Source organism: Eurosta solidaginis, chromosome 2, assembly GCF_040869045.1.
Source record: "Eurosta solidaginis isolate ZX-2024a chromosome 2, ASM4086904v1, whole genome shotgun sequence".
NCBI classification, from domain to species: Eukaryota; Metazoa; Arthropoda; class Insecta; order Diptera; family Tephritidae; genus Eurosta; species Eurosta solidaginis.
Genome location: NC_090320.1, coordinates 247,045,955 through 247,068,526, shown reverse-complemented (window position 1 = coordinate 247,068,526; position 22,572 = coordinate 247,045,955). Strand labels below are relative to the sequence as shown.

General features: G+C 36.3%; 1 protein-coding gene across 8 annotated transcripts in view; it reads left to right on the top strand.

Annotated features, from left to right (window-relative positions):
* Nucleotides 1–22,572, top strand: part of LOC137240791 (calmodulin-lysine N-methyltransferase) — a 244,633-nt gene that overhangs the window by 101,443 nt on the left and 120,618 nt on the right. For all 8 annotated transcript variants that reach the window (XM_067767537.1, XM_067767534.1, XM_067767540.1 and 5 more), the window contains exon 2: nucleotides 1,392–1,453. The gene's annotated coding sequence lies outside the window, so the exon portion shown is untranslated. The remainder of the gene's footprint in view (nucleotides 1–1,391; nucleotides 1,454–22,572) is intronic.

Sequence of the window (22,572 nt, the reverse complement as noted above, 5' to 3'; positions counted from 1 at the left end):
CAAACATGAAAGCGACTTAATGTAAAGGTAAAAAAAGCAAAATATCTAAAATTTTTGAAAATTGACTTGTTACTAGAGTCAGTCCTCCGTGAGTACATTTAGCATAGTAACACTTCGGATGCTTGCGAGTTAGAGGGATATGCGCTTTCACGTAAGGTGGTAATTGGGACTCAATAGTCCACCAAGTAAAGTTTATTCCCGGGGATTCTTGGGTCCTTTTAAAATAATCAAACTTTTATTTTGGATACAGAGTTGATCCCGGAAAAGTCCTAAAAATGTCCTTACTTAAGTTTGCCCCGAGCTTAAAATCTTCAGCTGGTCGCCGAATTTTTTGGTTAAATTTGCCGGCGTTGTTCCTGATGGCTAGCAGCTTAAGCACAGCGCACTCACGCCTTTCTCCATCTGCCTTTTGCTTCCAGTAAAGACGTCGCTCTTTCTTTTTAAACTCGCGGTAGCGCTCACACACTGCTCTTGTTGTGTTCGAACTTAACTCTGGTCCTTTTACGGTTGTGAGGCAGAATTATTCACCAAATTTAGTTATCTTTTAATGGTTGTCGTTTTTCTCTTCCTCGGCGGTTCGGAGTGCTCTACAGCTATGCTTCCACTATTCCTGCATTCCATCAGGTTGACTTCTGCTCTCAAAAATCAGGAGAGAGAGTCGATATGAGAAATCATTGGCTGGTTTTGCGATCGCAGCATTTGGAACTTAATGTTTTGTTTCTTCTTTTAAACTGTGAAGAGGCGCATATTTAGGCTGCATTAGGATAGTGATCCGAGTCAATGTTACGTTTTCGAGTCGTACCTACATCTAAAACACTGAATGCATGCCATCCATCTATCACAACTTGGTCGATCTGATTGCATGTATTTCGATCGAGGAACAGAAATGTAGCTTGATGAATATTTGTATATATGTTTTTGGCCCCCACCTGAGATATTATTATACCCGTTTGTATAGAGAGCCACTTAATTGACGGCAGCTTGCAGCAGTACCTTATGCTGATCGGACGCAGCCAAGCCAGCTAGCTGTTAACCTTTTAAGTCGAAGTGGCCTAGGCAAGTTGTCGCCTTCTCATATTAACTGACCACTAAGTTGATGTTTAGTGGCTACATAAGAGATACTTGGCTGCAATTGAGCCGAAGTAGTGGGCAGCTTCAACCGCATGAAAAAGAGTAACTTTGGCCACTCCCTGATACATATATGGTGGTCAGAAGTTTCCCCCAGTTATATGGGCTTCTACAGTCAACTATGAACCCTATCAAAAAACAAAAAAAAAAACAAAAATGAAATATCTTTAAAAACTTCTCCTCTTAGTATCTTTCATTGGAAATTCAATTTTATCAACTAAAATGCTTACTGAAATTTTATTTAAATTTTATCTACTTTGCAGGCATTCTACAAGAAACCAAGACACAAATATATCCTAACGCCTACATGGAAAAAAATGAATAGGTAATTATATTTTAAAAATACTGTGACACATTTTGCGAACGAAAGTTCTAGCAATAGGGAGGGCGTGTACGGTACTCTCGTATTCAGATAACGAAGAAGCGCTAATGGTGCTTAACTTCCCCATCACTTCGTTTAAGGCCGTCAGCAGCTGCAAGAGGTCGCTTCAAGCCGCAATTAACTTCACAAACATAACACATATGGGTACCTGGTCACAGGGAAATCGAGGGCAACGAGAAGGCAGACGCACTTGCAAGGGCAGGGGCACTGTTGGAGGCTGCAACGATGGTCGAGATGCAACGTCCCCTTACATAAATCAAAAGAAACATACACAGCAGATTTAAAAAGTTCGCAGTCTCCAACTGGCACTCCTCGGACAACTGCAAGATAACTGAGCCCATATACGACAGTAAGAAAACAGAGGACCTTCTAAATATATCAAGGAAAGAAATCTTTTTGATCACTGCCACAATCACGGGCCATTGACCGCTTGGCCTGCATGCTGAGAGAATTGAGATCCCTTTTAACAACATTTGCCGGAGCTGCGGCGAGGTCGGGAGAAAAGAAACAGTCGCCAGCTCTAGCACACATTAGGTTTATAACTATGGGCAGTATATACTGTCTGAACTTAAGGAAATGTTTGAGTGCTTTGTGAAAGATATCAGTAGGTTCATTGTTCGCCCGAAATGGTTTGGACGGAGTACCGACAAGCAATACGAAATCAGCAGCAATTGGTTTCAGGAGAAATGTGCATTAAATGACTCCTCGTGCGCTACTTGGGCTCGGATTATTGGTATTCGGGCAGCACATCAACCAACCAACCAACATGACACATTGGTCTTTATTTGACCGGCTAGACATGTTTGTTGGGCTATCTTGTAATGTAATATGATTAACATTAACGACTACATCGACTGTTGGGTGGTATATCACCCTATTTCGTCTACCGTTTCGAAAACGCTTTATCTCAGAAAATGTTTGAACAATGTCCTATATCAGACATTGTTTCGAACTCGCCTATTTAAGAATTCGGATGAGGAACACCCTATTTAAGATATTGTTTCAAAAAGGTCCCATTTCTATCGCAGAATTTTTCCAAAAACACCTATTGTCAACATTTTGGAATTTTGGATCGGATAGGGTGTTTTTAAACCAATTCCGAAATACGGCGTTTTTCAAACATTTTCTGAGATAGGGCGTTTTCGGAAAACGCATACGAAATGGGTGATATACCTCTTAACAGTCGATATAGTCGTTTGTGCTACTCATACGCCATGGGGGTTCAGTTTGAGGATACAAAATTGCAAGGCAACATTTTGTGAAATTTGTTATTAGTTAGAGAATTACACTTACAGTACAGTCGGAAATTATTAGACCAAGATGAAAAAGTTGTTTTTGTCAGTTTCTCGTATTGTGACGAATATTAGTGACACAAAGTGATACTAACATCACTAGTTTGATGCTAAGTAAATGAAGCCACAACAACAATAAAGCGAACAGTCATTTGTATCTACATAAACGAATCAATCATTATGTCTACACATATGTAGGTACACGCAGCGGAGAGAGACGTACAAACACATGCATATATCTGAGATACTGCCGAAAGTATGCAATCATTTGTGCAAGTATCACTCACATATACACGTGCATGGGCTTTGCGAGAAGCTATAAAATCGTGCATCTGTTGTCTAAAAGTATGGTATAAAAGAGCGCAATCTGAGCAATCAGAATGAGTTTGATTTAAGCACGCTATCTGTCCAGAAGTAGTAGTATTGTGAAGTACTTTAATAAAGGCCATTTTGCATTATTGAATAGTGCAGTTATTTATTCAACAGTTTGGTGATTCGAACGTTAGTAGAAGGTTGCCAATTAAAGGAATTTCAGTAAATTCTTTGCATTATCATTAAAATATTACTCACATATTCGCAGTAGTTTTGTACATTCAACGTAGTTCTATGATCCGAAGTAATTTTTAGTGAATTTTAGTGAAAGTTCCATCAAAATTTATAAGAAAATAGCGAGTATGTCACTTTAAGCGATGTTATTGAAAATAGCTACATTTTGCTTTGATGAATGCAGCGTGCAATATCAACATTCTTTCGATGAGTTTTTGAAGTCTTTGATATGGAATATTATTCCACGCTGCGTTAAAACAATCCCAGAGGTCAGGAAGGCTTGTTGGCTTTAGATCACCCACACCGCGGTCAATTATTCCCACAATAGCTCGACGGGATTTAAATGGGGAGATTGTGGTGGACGCTCCATTGTTTTGATGTATGTTTCGGATCGTTATCTTGTTGGTAAATTAATCCATGACCAATCAAATTAATGCCAGATGGTACTGCATGGCGTTGGAGTATATTGTGATACTGCTATTTTTTCATAATTCCTGCAATTTTTTTTTTAGTTGAACAAGACTAGCGTAGCTTAAACATTTGATTCGTCTGACCATAAAACTGATTTCCACTGATCAATCGTCCAGCCAATATGTTCTTGAGCGAACTTTAGTCTTTCTTGTTTATTTACTGGCCGTAGAAGTGGCTTTCTGACAGCAATGCGTCCAATCATACATTTTCCTTCAAGCCGCCCTTTCACTGTCGTAAGCGATATTGGTGAATGATGCAGATTGGCCTTACTTATTGCATATATTTTGTTGTGGATTCTTTGATTTGTCTTTCTTGGTCGACCAGATCGGTTTTTGTTAGTATTTTATCCAGTTCCATTTAAACTGATAATATGTCTACTTACATACATATGTATTTGCATGCTTCTGTACTTTAATATTTTTGATGATTTGAAATAAAATTTCTTAGTAAATTATGGGCAGATCTGCTCAACCCCTATGCACTTATAACCCTAAAGAATAGTCACAGATACAAATTCACAGATGGAATATAAAAACAAACAAAATTTCATAACACTTCCATAAAAGTGCAAAGAAAAAGCACTCCCATGTAAATCCAAGGCACTCCGCTATGATATTAAAATTTACACTAACAAATTGATAACAAAAATTTGTTCAAAAATATTGTAGCATTGAGAAAAATATTTTATTTCAAAATTAATTCATTAAGGAGATCATGAAAATTTTTAAGGCATTTTAAATAATTTTGTTTTTTTTTCTCAGCTTAAAAAGTTTCCAGTGTACATATAATTTTGTATATACGGATTGTGATTTACATTTCAATATACAAATTTTAGAACAGCCCTGATTATGAGCAACAACCGCATAGAAAGATTGCGATGAAATTTTTAGGAAATATACAGGAAGGAGAGATGGTGGTTAGTTGATTTTGAAATCCAAAATCGGTTTAGCCATTCTTGAGTTATGATTTTTTTTTAGAAAAAATTCAATAGGTATAAAAAATTCGTCTGTCACGGTGTTAGAGGCTTAACTCCTCCGAAACGGCTAAACCGATTCTCATCAAATTTTGTAAGCATATTGGGTAGGTCTGAGAATCGGCCAACGTCTACCTTTTTTTCGCTACGAGCATAGGGTCTTGAGATCAAAACGTGGACCCGGGTACCCCTAGAATGTGTTTATACAATATGGATATCAAATGAAAGCTGTTGATGATTGCTATAGTACAGAATAATTTTCATATACCTGGGTTCCTAGGGTCTCCAGATATAGGCCAAAACGTGGACCCAGTTACCCCTAGAATGTGTTTATACAATATGGATATCAAATGCAAGCTGTTGATGAGTGCTATAGTACAGGACAATTTTCATACAACTGGGAGGCTTGGGTCTCGAGATATAGCCCAAAACGTGGACCCGGGTACCCCTAGAATGTGTTCATACAATATGGATATCAAATGAAAACTGTTGATGAGTGCTATAGTACAGGACAATTTTCATACAACTGGGAGGCTAGGGTCTCGAGATATAGCATAAAACGTGGACCGGGGTTCCCCTAGAATGTGTTTATACAATATGGATATCAAATGAAAACTGTTGATGAGTGCTATAGTACAGGACAATTTTCATACAACTGGGTGGCTAGGGTCTCGAGATATAGGCAAAAACATGGACCCGGATACACCTAGAATGTGTTTTTATATTATGGGTATCAAATTGATGCTGTTGATGTGCGCTATAATACAGAGTAAATTTTACACCGCTGAGTGACTAGGGTCTCGAGATATAGGCCAAAACATGGACCCGGATACCACTAGAATGTGTGTGTATTATGGATATCAAATGAAAGCTGTATTGCTGAGAGCTCTAAAGTTCATTGTGATATTCGATTTAGTCGCATCAACCTGGCAAAACTGATAAATATGCATGGCAAGCCGAAATAAAGACATGAATTAATAATATAAACTTGCCTATTTACATACGTCCTATTCGATTTGTCTGAAATTTCGTATATAAACTTGCCTATATTAATATTTACGATGCTTTTTTCCGGGAAGTATACCAGAGACGGACTGGGACTGGGATTAGGACTAGGAATGGGACTGAGACTAAGACTCGGAGTGGGACTGGCACTGAGACTCGGAATGGGACTGGAAAAAAATACATACCACCCTCTGGGACTGGTAATAAGAGATGAAGAAGAAGGAGAAAAACTTGAGAGAAGAGAAAAGAGAGATGGAGACAGAGAAAGAGATAGAATGAGACGAAGATGGAGATGAAGCGAAAAAGACGGAGGGAGGAGTGAATAAAAAGATTAGGAAAAAGTGTAGAGGGGTAGGGCAGAGTTAGACGGAAAAATCTTATTAAAATGTATATATGCAGATAGGCCAAATTTAGGGCGGAACAACGTCTGCCTGGTCTCCTAGTATTTTATGAAATAGGCGCAGCTGAATATCTAATTTAACATTAAAAGGCAATAGAAAAACAGGCACGGTTTGACAATAAAAGCGACTTAGCTTGGCGCCAAGGTCTTACTTACAAAACACGATTGTATTGGTATAGCATGTTACTGCGTTTTACAACGCTCAGGTTATATGAGACTACGAATGTTTAATTTACGAGAGTCATAAATGTTGTTTATGCTCGGCGCTGCTACCATAAAATAAATTAATTTAGAAGTACCTACATTAGGGCGGGTCGATTTAAAAATCGCTCATTGCTCTGTGAAAATCGCATTCTAGGGATCAAAGTAAGACACTTTGCCGAAGGAACCATACCTCTAAAACGAATTCTGATGTCCCCCCCCCCCAATTTGGGTCGAACTTTTGGGTTGGGGCAAATTTTGAAAAATCCCACTTTGACCCATTTAGAGTGCTCCAATCGAGACCAAATGTATGACCGACCCCCTTAACTTTGGAGGCCCGACCCACCGATGCCAGTGGCACACCCGCTGGAGCCCCCTGGGGGTTCACCATAAATGTTTATTTGGTTCCTTAGGCAAAGTTTCTTATTTTGATCCCTAGAATATGATTTTCATAGAGCAATGGGCGATTTTTTTGCCTCCACACAAATCGACCCGCCCTAACCTAGATTCAACTAAACTTTGAAGAATGTTTAGAAATAATGGGATTATGGCGAAAATAATTAGAATCTCATTAGCAATTATAATATGTCAACCAAAATGTGGCGTAACTGCAATAAAGGACGAGGTAGACAAATGAAAAAGTTGTTTTGCGTTTTATAAACAACTTAAATCAAAGTACAATGAGAGAAAATGGAAAAATAAAAAAAAAAGTGGTGTACATAGTACTACGTAGTATTGCATGTCGAAGGATATTAGCCAACAATTTCAATATCACAAATAATATAACTCAGGTGGCTGAATGCGTTTGTAACTCCCACTCTTAGGAGAAAAGGCTTTGAAGAGAATTACAATGTTTAATCGAAACAGCTGACGGCTTGTCCGCCCTAATGGCACGTTGTTCAAACTATGCTAGTGGTCCTGTTCTGTTGTGCCTTTTTTGATCATTACTTGCCATTAAAAGCATACACCGTGGCCTGATCGCCTACCCCACTAAAAGTCCTGGGTTCTAGGCCCTGAAAAAGAAACATCAAGATTATAGAATGAACTGACTTGCAGATGCCGTTCAGAGGGCGCATAACATATTGGGATGGCACGACGCCAATTGGAAGAGAAGATCAACTAAGATATCCTTGTATAAATTTTTTTTTTATTTCGGTGGGATAAGTGTGCACCAGCAGACAGTAGGACAGAAGCACACGGGAATATTGACTCAGCTCCTCGTTTTGATTATTCTTCATTCTTCATTCTGCGAAACGAATTCTTGGGTCCATCTTTTCTTCTTTGAGTACTTTAAATATTCGTTCAGATAAGACGAGTCAATATAAAATGTCGTGTTTATGAAAAGGTAATTTAGCGGTAACAGTAACAGTAACTTCGACTAAAGCCCTAACTACAATCGCACCTTTAATTGTAGCAGAAACTGGAACGTTACTTTTATCATACCCATACCCGCGACTGTAAACATAACTTAAACCATAAAAGTATGTGTAGCTATAAACGCAACTTTCCCTTGTCCGCTCCCGGTAACCGTAGTATTAGTATAACCTTCACTGAAATCGAGTAAGCAAATTCATAACAATGATTTTAACCTTAAACGTAATTTCGGTTGTTACTATAACCATAAGTGCCACAGGCAGCGAAGACGTCATCGTATATAGTACGTGTCCGACGCAGTAAGGCTAGTAACAGAAGGTACTCGTACACGTACAGGATTCCTATACGCGTAGTGAATTCCTATACTGCAAAGGAGTTCGCATATCCGCATATACCCCTTATCCATCGAAAGAGTTGGTTAGGTTAAACTGGATGGTCCGTGAGGACCTCCCATGGATTGCATCTCCTGGCAATATGAGAAGCTTTCTACAACCTATGTCACTAGCTGCTTCTAGATCTGACCAAAACCATTGATCGATTTTTGTTTTATCAACGAGATCTCGGGGTTTTCTCAAAAACTGTGGATTTATTATAAAAAATTATCTACTTCCTATCGAAAATTCTTCCATGTCGGTCTACTGTCGGTATGTTATCGAAAATTTATCGACTTACTATCGTCATCTTACCGATTTTTTATCGAATAGTTAACGATTTTTTATAGAAAATATATCAGCTTTTTATCAATTAACTATCGAAAAGTTTACGACTTGCTTTAAAAAATGATTGACTGTAATTGGTGTGTATTCGATTTGTTATCGAAAAGTTATCGATATGATTACAAAAATAAAGGTTTACTATCAAAAATATTTCGCAGTGCTACCAATTTGTTATCGACGTGTTATCGATTAGTTACCGATGACGCATCGGCTTCTTATGTACTAAATACCGATAAAGCTGCAATATAAAATCGATCACACATTCTATTTTGGACAGTACAACTGTTTATAACATTTTGTACGGTTACATCAACTTTTAACCACTGTCGCTTACATAATATTCCGGTTACAAAATGGCAGAGTAATATTCAACATAAAGCCGTTTGAGTTTTTTGTTAAACATGTTAAACAATTAACATGCAACTTTTTATTACAGCTCACTCTTCCCTTCTTTTCTTCACATGGTATTTAGTAAGTTTTCCCAAACGGCTGTAAATAGAAGGGTAAACAATTTGACAGGGACACGAAAATTAAATTAATCCTAAAAGGTTTACAAAAACGTATGTTTATATGCAAATGCGTTAAAAGGTCGCCGTGAGCATAAATACATATTTACATACATGCGTGTGTACAAGAAAGTGTGCATCGAAGGCGTTAAATATTGCGAAAATGGAGGTTAAAGTTTTAACTTTTCATACTAAAGCAGGGATGGTTATACCCTTATCACGCGTTACGCTGGCTCTTTCCATACCGTTAACCCAATTTTTTTCTAATCTAATCTAATATATAATATTATTCTGTCACGGTTTTAGAGGCTTAACACCTCCGAAATGGCTGAACCGATTCTCATGAAATTTTGTCAGCATATTGGGTAGGTCTGAGAATCAGCCAACGTCTACCTTTTTTTCGCTACGTGCCTAGGGTCTTGAGATCAAAACGTGGACCCGGGTACCCCAAGAATGTGTTTATACAATATGGATATCAAATGAAAACTGTTGATGAGTGCTATAGTACAGGATAATTTTCATACCCCTGGGAGGCTAGGGTCTGGAGATATAGGCCAAACGTGGGCCCGTGAACGCCTAGACAATGTTCTTACATTAAGGGTATCAAATTGAAGCTGTTGATGTGTGCTTTAGTACAGAGTAAGTTTTATGCCGCTAGGTGAATAGGGTATCGAAATGTAGGCCAAAACGTGGACCCGGATACACCTAGAATGTGGTTTTACATTATAGGTATGAAATTGAAGCTGTTGATCAAATGAAAGCTGTTGCTGAGAGCTCTAAATTCCATTGTGATATTCGATTTAGTTCCATCAACCTGGCAAAACTGATAAATATGCATGCGAAGCCGTAATAAAGACAAGAATTAATAATACCCACATACCTATTTACATACGCCCTATTCAATTTGCCTGAAATTTCATATATACCAGTATACCAGAAACGGACTGGGACTAGGATTAGGACTAAGACTGGGACTGAGACTGAGACTCGGAGTGGGACTGGGGCTGAGACTCGGAATGGGACTGGAACAAAATACATACCACCCGCTGGGACTGGCAATAGGAGATGAAGAAGAAGGAGAAAAACTTGAGAGAAGAGAAAAGAGAGAAAGAGACCCAGAAAGAGATAGAATGAGACGAAGATGGAGATGAAGCGAAAAAGTCGGAGGGAGGAGTGAATAAAAAGGTTAGGAAAAAGTGTAGAGGGGTAGGGCAGAGTTAGACGGAAAAGGCTTATTAAAATGTATGCTGATAGGCCAAATTTAGGGCGGAAGAACGTCTGCCGGGTCTGCTAGTATGGTATATATTTTTTGTTGAATATGTGAATCGTGTGTTAATGGAACAAACATAAGTGAATAAGCTTGTTGTTTTATTAAAGCCCAACCAATAACACGCAAACATATCTATACTAGCTGAAAGGACGGGGACCGATGCGTACACGTAACACTTTTTCAATAATTCGTATACAAGAGAGTTAGATGCATACAAACATACAACTGAAACTAATATAAGCGTTTCAAAAATTATTGCCCTTTTCTTGTTTCGACAAAAGTATTTTTAAGTGAACGCCGTAAATTTTTTCGAAATGTCTCCTTAACAATTTTCGTATGTCACTTTCTTCAAAACTTCTTCAAATAATTTATTAGTTAATATATTTTCCCATTGCACAGGTAACAAGTTAAATTTCATGATATTTGCGAGCTGTCGTAAGCTTTTGTATATGCTTGAGCGCCTAAATGTAGGCAATGTATGCTAAAGTAGATGCTTAATATAGCATCACTGAACAAATTAAACCCCCCGGGGTTTACTCGTATTTGCCAAAACACAGAAAAACTTTTTACCAAAAAGTTTTGCAAATTTTATAAAAGAAAGTTTTAATTTTATTAATATTTTTATGAAATGCGTGCAAGTCAAAAACTTTGGCAGGTGAAATTCAGCGTTAATGCGTGAATCATTTCTGGCAAGTATTTGAAGGTGTTTGGGTGCTTTTATGTGGCTGTAATATATGTACGATAATTGGAATAATGAGTTAATGATGATGGTGTTAAGGTAAGTACTCCGAAAGTTTTTGCGCTATTAAATTTATTCCTTTGATGATAATTTAATGCGAAAAGTTAGGTTGATAATTTGTTTGACAAAAGTAGTAAGAATGGGATATGTATTAAAAAGTAACTATAACAGCAGATGATTTTTTTGCTTTTCTTCTTTAAATATGCTTAGGATCCCATCATGCTGAGATGAGAAAGTTTCACATTACCTTGTGTTTTAGATCATTTACTTAATTATATGTATATAAACCTTAAATTGTGCAACTTTAAAAGTGATATATGTCAAAAAATGCGTGCAGTTTGTCAAAACCAACCTTTATTGAATAAATAATTTTTTTATGTTTGCCATTAGCATGAGAAGTGATACTTTTTATATAATTTTAGGCGCGACTGATAAGAAGTGTATGCATTGTTCCATTGATCTTCTTGGTACTTGATCGAATAAGCTCAGTGGAATATATTGAATGAATTTTGAAAAATTCCTGATTATGTCGCAGTTTCTGTTAACCTTAGAATCTCTGAACTGTCGCATAAACAACTCAAATATTCGTTTAGCAACATTTTCCTTATTTATACTACTTTGGTAGTAGTACTTCACAATTACAATACTTACGTTGTTCAATTATAGCATTTAAAATCAAACAGATTCCTTATTGCTCAGCTTACGCTGCTTTTATACCCTATGTTTCCTCGTGTCTCTGTTTCTCCTATCATCTAGCCATCTCGCACAATTTCTTATTTACTTCTCATTTCTGTGCTCATATTTACGTAAGTCTTCTTGTCATATGCGTATATATAGAATGTGCTAGTACTAACTTCTGCGCTTTAAGATGTTGTTTACTATGTGTGATAAATGTATGAGCTCTTATGAACTCTCACTGTTGCCTTCAATGCATACATGTGTATATGGCTGATTAATATGCGTCATTTATTGCAGTATACATGTATGTATGTTTGTCTTTTTATACTCAGTTGAGCAGAGCTCACAGAGTATATTAAGTTTGATTGGATAACGGTTGGTTGTACATATATAAAGGAATCGAGATAGATATAGACTTCCATATATGAAAATAATCAGGATCGAAAAAAAATTTGATTGAGCCATGTCCGTCCGTCCGTCCGTCCGTCCGTCCGTCCGTCCGTTAACACGATAACTTGAGTAAATTTTGAGGTAACTTGATGAAATTTGGTACGTAGGTTCCTGAGCACTCATCTCAGATCGCTATTTAAAATGAACGATATCGGACTATAACCACGCCCACTTTTTCGATATCGAAAATTTCGTAAAACCGAAAAAGTGCGATAATTCATTACGAAAGACAGATAAAGCGACGAAACTTGGTAGATGAGTTGAATTTATGACGCAGAATAGAAAATTAGTAAAATTTTGGACAATGGGCGTGGCACCGCCCACTTTTAAAAGAAGGTAATTTATAATTTTTGCAAGCTGTAATTTGTCAGTCGTTGAAGATATCATTATGAAATTTGGCAGGGACGTTACTCCTATTACTATATATACGCCTAATAAAAATTAGCAAAATCGGACAAGGACCACGCCCACTTTTAAAAAAAAATTTTTTTTAAAGTCAAATTTTAACAAAAAATGTAATATCTTTACAGTATATAAGTAAATTATGTCAACATTCAACTCCAGTAATGACATGGTGCTACAAAATAGAAAAATAAAAGAAAATTTCAAAATGGGCGTGGCTCCGCCCTTTTTCATTTAATTTGTCTAGGATACTTTTAACGCCATAAGTCGAACAAAAATTAACCAATCCTTTTGAAATTTGGTAGGGGCATAGATTTTATGATGTTAACTGTTCTCTGTGAAAACGGGCGAAATCGGTTGATGCCACGCCCAGTTTTTATACACAGTCGTCCGTCTGTCCTTCCGCATGGCGGTTAACACGATAACTTGAGTTAATTTTGAGGTAACTTGATGAAATTTGGTATATAGGTTTCTGAGCACTCATCTCAGATCGCTATTTAAAATGAACAATATCGGACTATAACCACGCCCACTTTTTCGATATCGAAAATTTCGTAAAACCGAAAAAGTGCGATAATTCATTACCAAAGAGAGATAAAGCGACGAAACTTGGTAGATGAGTTGAATTTATGACGCAGAATGGAAAGTTAGTAAAATTTTGGACAATGGGCGTGGCACCGCCCACTTTTAAAAGAAGGTACTTTAAAAATTTTGCAAGCTGTAATTTGTCAGTCGTTGAAGATATCATGATGAAATTTGGCAGGGACGTTACCCCTATTACTATATGTACGCCTAATAAAAATTAGCAAAATCGGAGAAGGACCACGCCCACTTTAAAAAAAAAATTTTTTTAAGTAAAATTTTAACAAAAAATTTAATATCTTTACAGTATATAAGTAAATTATGTCAACATTCAACTCCAGTAATGAAATGGTGCAACAAAATACAAAAATAAAAGAAAATTTCAAAATGGGCGTGGCTCCGCCCTTTTTCATTTAATTTGTCTAGGATACTTTTAACGCCATAAGTCGAACAAAAATTAACCAATCCTTTTGAAATTTGGTAGGGGCATAGATTTTATGATGTTAACTGTTTTCTGTGAAAACGGGCGAAATCGGTTTATGCCACGCCCAGTTTTTATACACAGTCTTTCGTCTGTCCTTCCGCATGGCCGTTAACACGATAACTTGAGCAAAAATCGACATATCTTTAATGAGCTTAGTTCACGTACTTACTTGAACTCACTTTATTTTGGTATGAAAAATGAACGAAATCCGACAATGACCACGCCCACTTTTTCGATATCGAAAATTACGAAAAATGAAAAAAATGCCATAATTCTATACCAAATACATTAAAAGGGATGAAACATGGTGAGGTAATTGGATTGGTTTATTGACACGAAATATAACTTTAGAAAAAACTTTATAAAATGGTTGTGACACCTACCATATTAAGTAGAAGAAAATGAAAAAGTTCCGCAGGGCGAAATAAAAAACCCTTAAAATCTTGGCAGGTATTACATATATAAATAAATTAGCGGTATCCAACAGATGATGTTCTGTGTCACCCTGGTCCACATTTTGGTCGCGATCTGGAAAACGCCTTCACATATACAACTATCACCACTCCGTTTTAAAACTCTCATTAATACCTTTAATTTTATACCCATATCGTACAAACACATTCTAGAGTCACCCTGGTCCACCTTTATGGCGATATTTCGAAACGGCGTCCACCTATAGAACTAAGGCCCACTCCCTTTTAAAATACTCATTAACACCTTTCTTTTGATACCCATATTGTACAAACAAAATCTAGGGTCACCCCTGGTCCACCTTTATGGCGGTATCTCGAAACGGCGTCCACCTATGGAACTAAGGATTACTCCCTTTTAAAATACTCATTAACACCTTTCTTTTGACACCCATATTGTACAAACAAATTCTAGGGTCACCCCTGGTCCACCTTTATGGCGGTATCTCGAAACGGCGTCCACCTATGGAACTAAGGATTACTCCCTTTTAAAATACTCATTAACACCTTTCATTTGATACCCATATCGTACAAACGCATTCTAGAGTCAACCCTGATCCACCTTTATGGCTATATCCCTAAATGGCATCCACCTATAGAACTATGGCCCACTCCCTCATAAAATACTCTTTAACACCTTTCATTTGATACCCATATCGTACAAACGCATTCTAGAGTCACCCCTGGTCCACCTTTATGGCGATATCTCGAAAAGGCGACCACCTATACAACAACCACCACTCCTTTTTAAAACCCTCATTAATACCTTTAATTTGATACCCGTATCGTACAAACACATTCTAGAGTCACCCCTGGTCCACCTTTATGGCGATATTTCGAAACGGCGTCCACCTTTAGAACTAAGGCCCACTCCCTTTTAAAATACTCATTAACACCATTCGTTTGATGCCCATATTGTACAAACAAATTCTAGGGTCACCCCTGGTCCACCTTTGTGGCGATATCTCGAAACGGCGTCCACCTATGGAACTAAGGATTACTCCCTTTTAAAATACTCATTAGCACCTTTCTTTTGATACCCATATTGTACAAACAAATTCTAGGGTCACCCCTGGTCCACCTTTATGGCGATATCTCGAAACTGCGTCCACCTATGGAACTAAGGGTAACTCCCTTTTAAAATACTCATTAACACCTTTCATTTGATACCCATATCGTACAAGCGCATTCTAGAGTCAACCTGATCCACCTTTATGGCTATATCTCAAAAAGGCGCTCACTTATACAACTACCACCACTCTCTTTTAAAACTCTTATTAATACCTTTAATTTGATACCCATATCGTACAAACAAATTCTAGGGTCACACCTGGTCCACCTTTATGGCGATATCTCGAAACGGCGTCCACCTGTGGAACTAATCATGACTGCCTTTTAAAATACTCACTAACACCTTTATTTTGATACCCATATTGTACAAACAAATTCTAGGGTCACCCCTGGTCCACCTTTATGGCGATATCTCGAAACGGCGTCCACCTATGGAACTAAGGGTTACTCCCTTTTAAAATACTCATTAACACCTTTCATTTGATACCCATATCGTACAAACGCATTCTAGAGTCAACCTGATCCACCTTTATGGCTATAACCCTAAATGGCGTCCACCTATAGAACTATGGTCCACTCCCTCATAAAATACTCTTTAATGCCTTTCCTTTGATACACATGTCATACAAACACATTCCAGGGTTTCCCTCGGTTCATTTTCCTACATGGTTATTTTCCCTTATGTTGTCACCATAGCTCTCAACTGAGTATGTAATGTTCGGTTACACCCGAACTTAACCTTCCTTACTTGTTTTCTTTCTTCTTCGCTCTTAGCTTTGGTGTTTACTTGTATGCATGTGTGGGCGATTACTTCGCTGTTGTTTTGTATTTATTTACTAGCAGGATAGTGACTTATCGAAGCTGCTAATATTCCCCAAGATATGAAGGAAATATGTGCTATGAATCGTCCATTTGTGTTTCAAATCAGCTTTTCTTTTAATTGTGTATCAGACTATATACTGATATCAATTTCAACAATCTAGTTAATAGATGAAATATGAGCAGCCAGTTTTGCTAACATTTTAAAATATTGTGACAAATATTAGCATCACTATGATGTTGGTAAATAATCATAACAACAAAAAAGCAAGCAACCACACTTATGTACATGTGCACATTAAAGCAAACATCCACACTTACGCACTTACAAGGTAACGAAGAATATTCCACACACATAATCAACAGCTCGAAATGAAGAGATTATCTCACATACACACAAGGAGTCATCAGCTAAGAGCAGAAGATTTTACTCACACATAGCTTAATAACCAAGTATGAGATACAATTGTTGTAGAAGGCATATTCATGAAAAGTCTAGACCTTAGGAAAAATAAGTGAGCGAGCCTAACTGAGAGAGCAGCGCGATGCAAGCGATAGTCAATCAGTTTGAAGTAAACACGCTAGTAGTGAAGTATAATTGAATTTATGAAGTACTACTCTCGAAGTAGTCTAAATAAAGACCATTTTGTAATACTGAATGTTATAGTTATTTATTCGACAGTTCAGCGATTCGAACGTTAGTAGAAAGTGCATAATTATCAGGAGCTCGCAAAAATTCCTTACAATATGTAAAAAATGCAATATACCAGTCGTTTACAAACATTTTTGAAAAAGCTATTGGCAAATGATTTAAGTAATCGAACAGCGATTGAACAGGTGATCAAGGCGTTTTTTTTTTAACATTCGCCTCTTGTTTGAATTCACAATGAACATAGTAAAATTAATAATTGTGAATACCTTGTAGAACAAATCTCAAAAAACTATTGTGAATACAAAAAAACTAAAATTTTGAATGCATTTAAACCATTGTGAATTCATACCTAAATTATTTGTTCAATATTGTTTTTCAAACATTTTTGTAGATAACTCATACATATATGCATTAGTTACATATTTTAAAATTCTTGCTTAACTGGCTGCCCATATTTATCTACTAACTAGATTTTAAAAATTTAAGTCGATATGTAGTCTGACTTTCTGTATACACAATTAACAGAAAAGCTGATTTGGAACACAAATGGGCGACTCATGGTACTTGAATTTAATAATCGTGAGTAAAAAACAAACCTTTCTTCTATTCTCTGGCCATTCGTGACAGCCGTTCTTCCTGCCAGCTATTATTTGACACGTAGGTATGCAATGGAGGAATAGAAAAATTTTTCACTTGTATGAATTCACAATGATTTAAACCATCAAAAAAGCTAACTTTCGTTCACATTTTTGCCTCGAATTAACTGACAGTTGATGCTTCATGGAGAAGACGAGAATTTTGTTAACTTATAGAAAAGTTTCTAACATATAGGTTAGTTACCTTTCTTAGGCTGCAACCGAAAATTTGGGTTCGCCATTTTGTATAGTTTAAAGCTGGTTTCATACTCGTCAATAGCGGCTGCTACAAAACTGCTTTGTTATGCCTTGTGCTAAATTATTATATCCAAATATGATGTCGATGATAAAATTTTTCCGCTAGGCACTAAAATTTGAAACAATGTGCCACTTTGATTAAGCTATTCATACTCCAAGCAACCTATAGCAAGGGTATATTTCTCCATCTCTAGTTAAGTTAGATTTTAACTGGAGCATATTTTCAATACATTTTGTTTAGTTTACAATTTAGGAAAAGTTTTTCTCTCAATTTAATTAGCGAGACATGCTTATATTGCTTTGTACAATTTTTTTTTTATTGACGTTAGAGAAAAATTACAAAGTTTACAAGCGTCGCCGGTTACTAGGGCATGCTTCTGAATTTCACTTCTTCATCAACTAGCTTCTCGTGAGCTGAGTACTAATTAAATACAGATAATAATATTAATATAATAGTGAACAGAAGAAGTACTGCTTATAAAAGCAATGCTCTAAACCCAATGTTACTAAGCTCTTAGAGCGCGCCAATAATTATTCCATGCAATTAGGATTAAAAAGCATATAGAATTAGTATGTACCTAAATTATGAATAAAGGAATAGCAACAAAAAGGCTACACTTAGAGACCAAGTGCGAAGCGAGCAGTGGGTCACTCATGTGGCTAATTGTATAAAGTATGAATGTTGGAGATTTCGAGTTCTATACTCAGCTCCCGAGCAACTAGCTGATGAAGAAGTGAAATTGAGAGACATGTCCTAGTAACCAACGCCGTTTGTAAGCTTTGTAATTTTTCTATAATATAAATTGGAATAATTTTTCTTTCAATACACACATTTGATAACCAATAATATTTCTTCGGATAATCGATTTTTGTTTCCAATCGTATCCTTCATCAGATTAGCTAACATCTGATCGACAGTCAAAATATTGTTGGCATAGAGATATAAACATTACATATTTACATATGTGACCCGGTCTATGAAAAGGTGGCTTATGACTGAAAAAAGAAATTCCGAGAAACGGCTGTTAACAGCAGTTTTTTAGGCATAAGCCATCTTTTCATAGACCGGGTCACATATGTATTTGTTTTTTTGGGTGTAAAATACATAAATACAAAATATATTCATATATATGTCTACAAAAATAAATAAAACATTCAAACTGCCTGCTTGTCAGGCGAGACAATCATTTTGCGCTTTTCCAATGCCTGCACGCCCTCTAAATGCTAGCGAAAAACGAACAGTGAACGCGTCAGCTTAGCTAAATTTTATGGATTTCTAATTTCGTTAAAAAATTTGTTTTTTGTTTTTGTTACAATTTGATTTTTTATTTTTATTTTTTCTTTGTGTTTGTTTGTTTTGTTTTGGAGTACGCCGCTGGTGATGACTTTGCGGCTACGTCCAATTGTCTAGCCATTAAATATTGCCTTCAAAACACACACGCATACATACATATACACATAAATACATACATACATAAATACTGCACGTTTTCTGCTTAAGAAAAACAAAAAAAAACAAAAAAAAAAAAATAAATGTACAAAGAGATTTTGGGCCGAGCTTTCCAATTTCCGTAGTGCTCGTTTTTTCCTACAAATTGGCGTAACGGGACCTACGAGAAGCTTTTCATGGCAGAAATACACTTGGGGTGCTTGCCGAACAGTGCCGAGGGGCGACCGCGCTTAGGAAAATTTTCTTCTAATTGAAAAAAACTTGTTTCTACAATTTGGAAGTTGCATTGCCCTGGCGTGAACCCAGGATCTTCTGTGTGGTAAGCGGAGCACGCTACCACCACACCACGTCGGCCGCCACGTTTTCTGATTACTTTGCATTAAAACACCAATTGGGCGTTGAACAAAGTTTTGACAGTTTGACGTGCACTGATTTGTTCGTACGTTGTTATGAATTCACAATATTTGCCTAATGTTACTTGCGAGCTTTTAATAAATAATTATACCTTTCATGAAAATGAAATGGTATATTAATTTCGTCACGAAACCGAAAATTGTAAGTCCTTAAAGGAAAATAGATAGACCCACCATTAAGTATACCGAAATAATCAGGTTGAAGAGCTGAGTTGTTTTAGCCATGTCCGTCTGTCCGTCTGTCCGTCTGTCTGTTTGTATGCAAACTAGTCCCTCAATTTTTGAGATATCTTGATAAAATTTGGTGAGCAGGTGTATTTGGGTGTCCGATTAGACATTTGTCGGAACCGACCGGATCGGACCACTATAGCATATATCCTCCATACGACCGATTTTTCAGAAAAAGAGGATTTTTGTAATATCTTACCCAATTTAACAGATTGAAGCTTCAAACTTCACCATATACATATATATTGAACATATTGTTGCCTGAAAAAATTTATGAGATCGGTCGGATATATAGTATATATCCCCCACAACCGATTGTTCAGATAAGGAACTTTTCGTAATTACTGCCCTATTTTAAGAGCTAGAGGCTTCAAATTTCAGCGAATGCTTACGTATATAGCATATATTGTTGTCTGAAAAAATCATAAAGATCGGTGGTATATATAGTATATATATGGTGGTATATATAGTATATATATATAGTATATATATATATTTTCGCAAATTTTAGCCCCATTTTAATAGCTAGAAGCTTAAAATTTCACCGAATATTTACTTATATAGCATATATTGTTGTCTGAAAAAATCATAGAGATCGGTTGTATATATAGTATATATCTCATACAACCGATTGTTCAGATAAGAAACTTTTCGCAATTTCTACCCCATTTTAACAGCTATAAGCTTCAAATTTCACTGATTGCTTACGTATATAGCATATATTGTTGTCTCAAAAAATCATAGAGATCGGTTCTATATATAGTATATATCTCATACAACCGATTGTTCAGATAAGAAACTTTTCGCAATTTCTACCCCATTTTAACAGCTAGAAGCTTCAAATTTCACCAACTGCTTACGTGTATAGCATATATTGATGTCTGAAAAAATCATTGAGATCGGTGATATACATAGTATATATCTCATACAACCGATTGTTCAGATAAGAAACTTTGCGCAATTTCTGCCCCGTTTTAACAGTTAGAAGCTTCAAATCTCACAAAATGCTTTCGTATATAGCATATATTGTTGTCTGAAAAAATCATAGAGATCGGTGGTATATATATTATATACTTCATATAAACTGTCATATTGACCCCTTTTTTACGGCTAGAAGCTTCAAGATTCATCAAATTTCATCAAATAGTTACGTTTACGTCATATATTTTTGAAATACGTGATTCGTAGCCATAGTTTTTACATGCAGACCACAAAAAACGTGAAGCTTTGCATCCTCACACAGATTACCTACCTATTTTTTATTTTATATTTATCTTAAAAATCGTTTAGATATGTTCAAATTTCACCAACTGCTTACGTGTATAGCATATACTGATGTCTGAAAAAATCATTGAGATCGGTGGTACACATAGTATATATCTCATACAACCGATTGTTCAGATAAGAAACTTTGCGCAATTTCTGCCCCATTTTAACAGTTAGAAGCTTCAAATTTCACAAAATGCTTACGTATATAGCATATATTGTTGTCTGAAAAAATCATAGAGATCGGTCGTATATATATTATATACTTCATATAAACTGTCATTTTGACCCCTTTTTTACGGCTAGAATCTTCAAAATTCATCAAATTTCATCAAATAGTTACGTTTTCGTCATATATTTTTGAAATACGTGATTCGTAGTCATAGTTTTTACACGCAGACCACAAAAAACCTGAAACTTTGCATCCTCACACAAAGTACCTACCCGTTTTTTATTTTATATTTATCTTAAAAATCGTTAAGGTATGTAGATCTGTTCACTATATATTTCTTATCTTATACATCCGATTATTCGGAGATTACGAACGGGATAAGATTATTGTTCAGCCCCATTCATGAAAGGTATGAAGTCTTCGGCACAGCCGAAGACAGTCCCGTTCTTACTTGTTTTTCATTTATTTTGAAAATATAGCGTTTACAAATAGATACATTGCTTGTTAATAATTAATCATTAGTGGGCTGGTAACGTTGAAAGGTTTATTGTTTGAAGAAGTTTTAGTAATAAATAATTTTTTTAGCTTTTTAGTTTATTTGCTCATTTTCATTAAACGACAAAATAATGGGTTTGGTCAACCTGCATGTTCGGACAACTTAGGTGCGATGGTCAGGGGCCTGTAAAGAGGCTATAATTACGTATCGGTGGTAACACCGTTCAATATGTTTAGGCTCAAAATAAATTTTTATTTTAACAAGGAAAAGAGCACAGCTGCTATAGCTATGGGCTCATCGTGGTGACAAGTAAAAGTCGCTATGTACATGTCATTATCATTCTTTTCTAAAAAAAATACGGTATACGACTTCGAAACTGTTTTCAAGATAACTCCCTCACTGTTTAGGAAACGTTTCGAAACTAATTAGAAGTTATTGCGGGATGGACTTGGGACTATTGTAGGATAGGGATGATTTTATGATGATCATGGGATTAGGTGACTGGACTATTTCAGTATTTCGGCATTGTTCCAGGCCGTTTCGGGATCACTTCAAAGCTATTTCAAGATCATTTAAAGACTACTTCAGGGAGTGTTCCAGCATCATGACCGAATTTGTTTAGCGAGGATCCAAAATAATTTCAAGGTAATTTCGGGTCAATTTAGTAACAGTTTCGGAATCGATTCGGGACTATTTCCATAAACTGATTTGGGATCATCCTTTTTGGAATATTTAAGGGATAGTTCGTGACAGTTCGATGATTATTTTTGCTCTATTTCAATATTTCAAAATTAATTCATGCAGTCGAGACGATCATTTCGAGTTTGATTCAAGAACTGTTTCAAGTTGATTTTAGCATTTTTTACGATCATTCACAAAAAATTTCAAGATCATTGTAGAACTATTTCAGTTTCGATCTTAGATTAATTTCTCGACTCTCTAATAGCACTTTTACGTTTTGGATTCTTTTGACTCTGTTTCGAGATTTTTCCTAGAATAAGACTGCAATTGTTTTAGGGACAAGGAGTTATTTCGAGATCGAA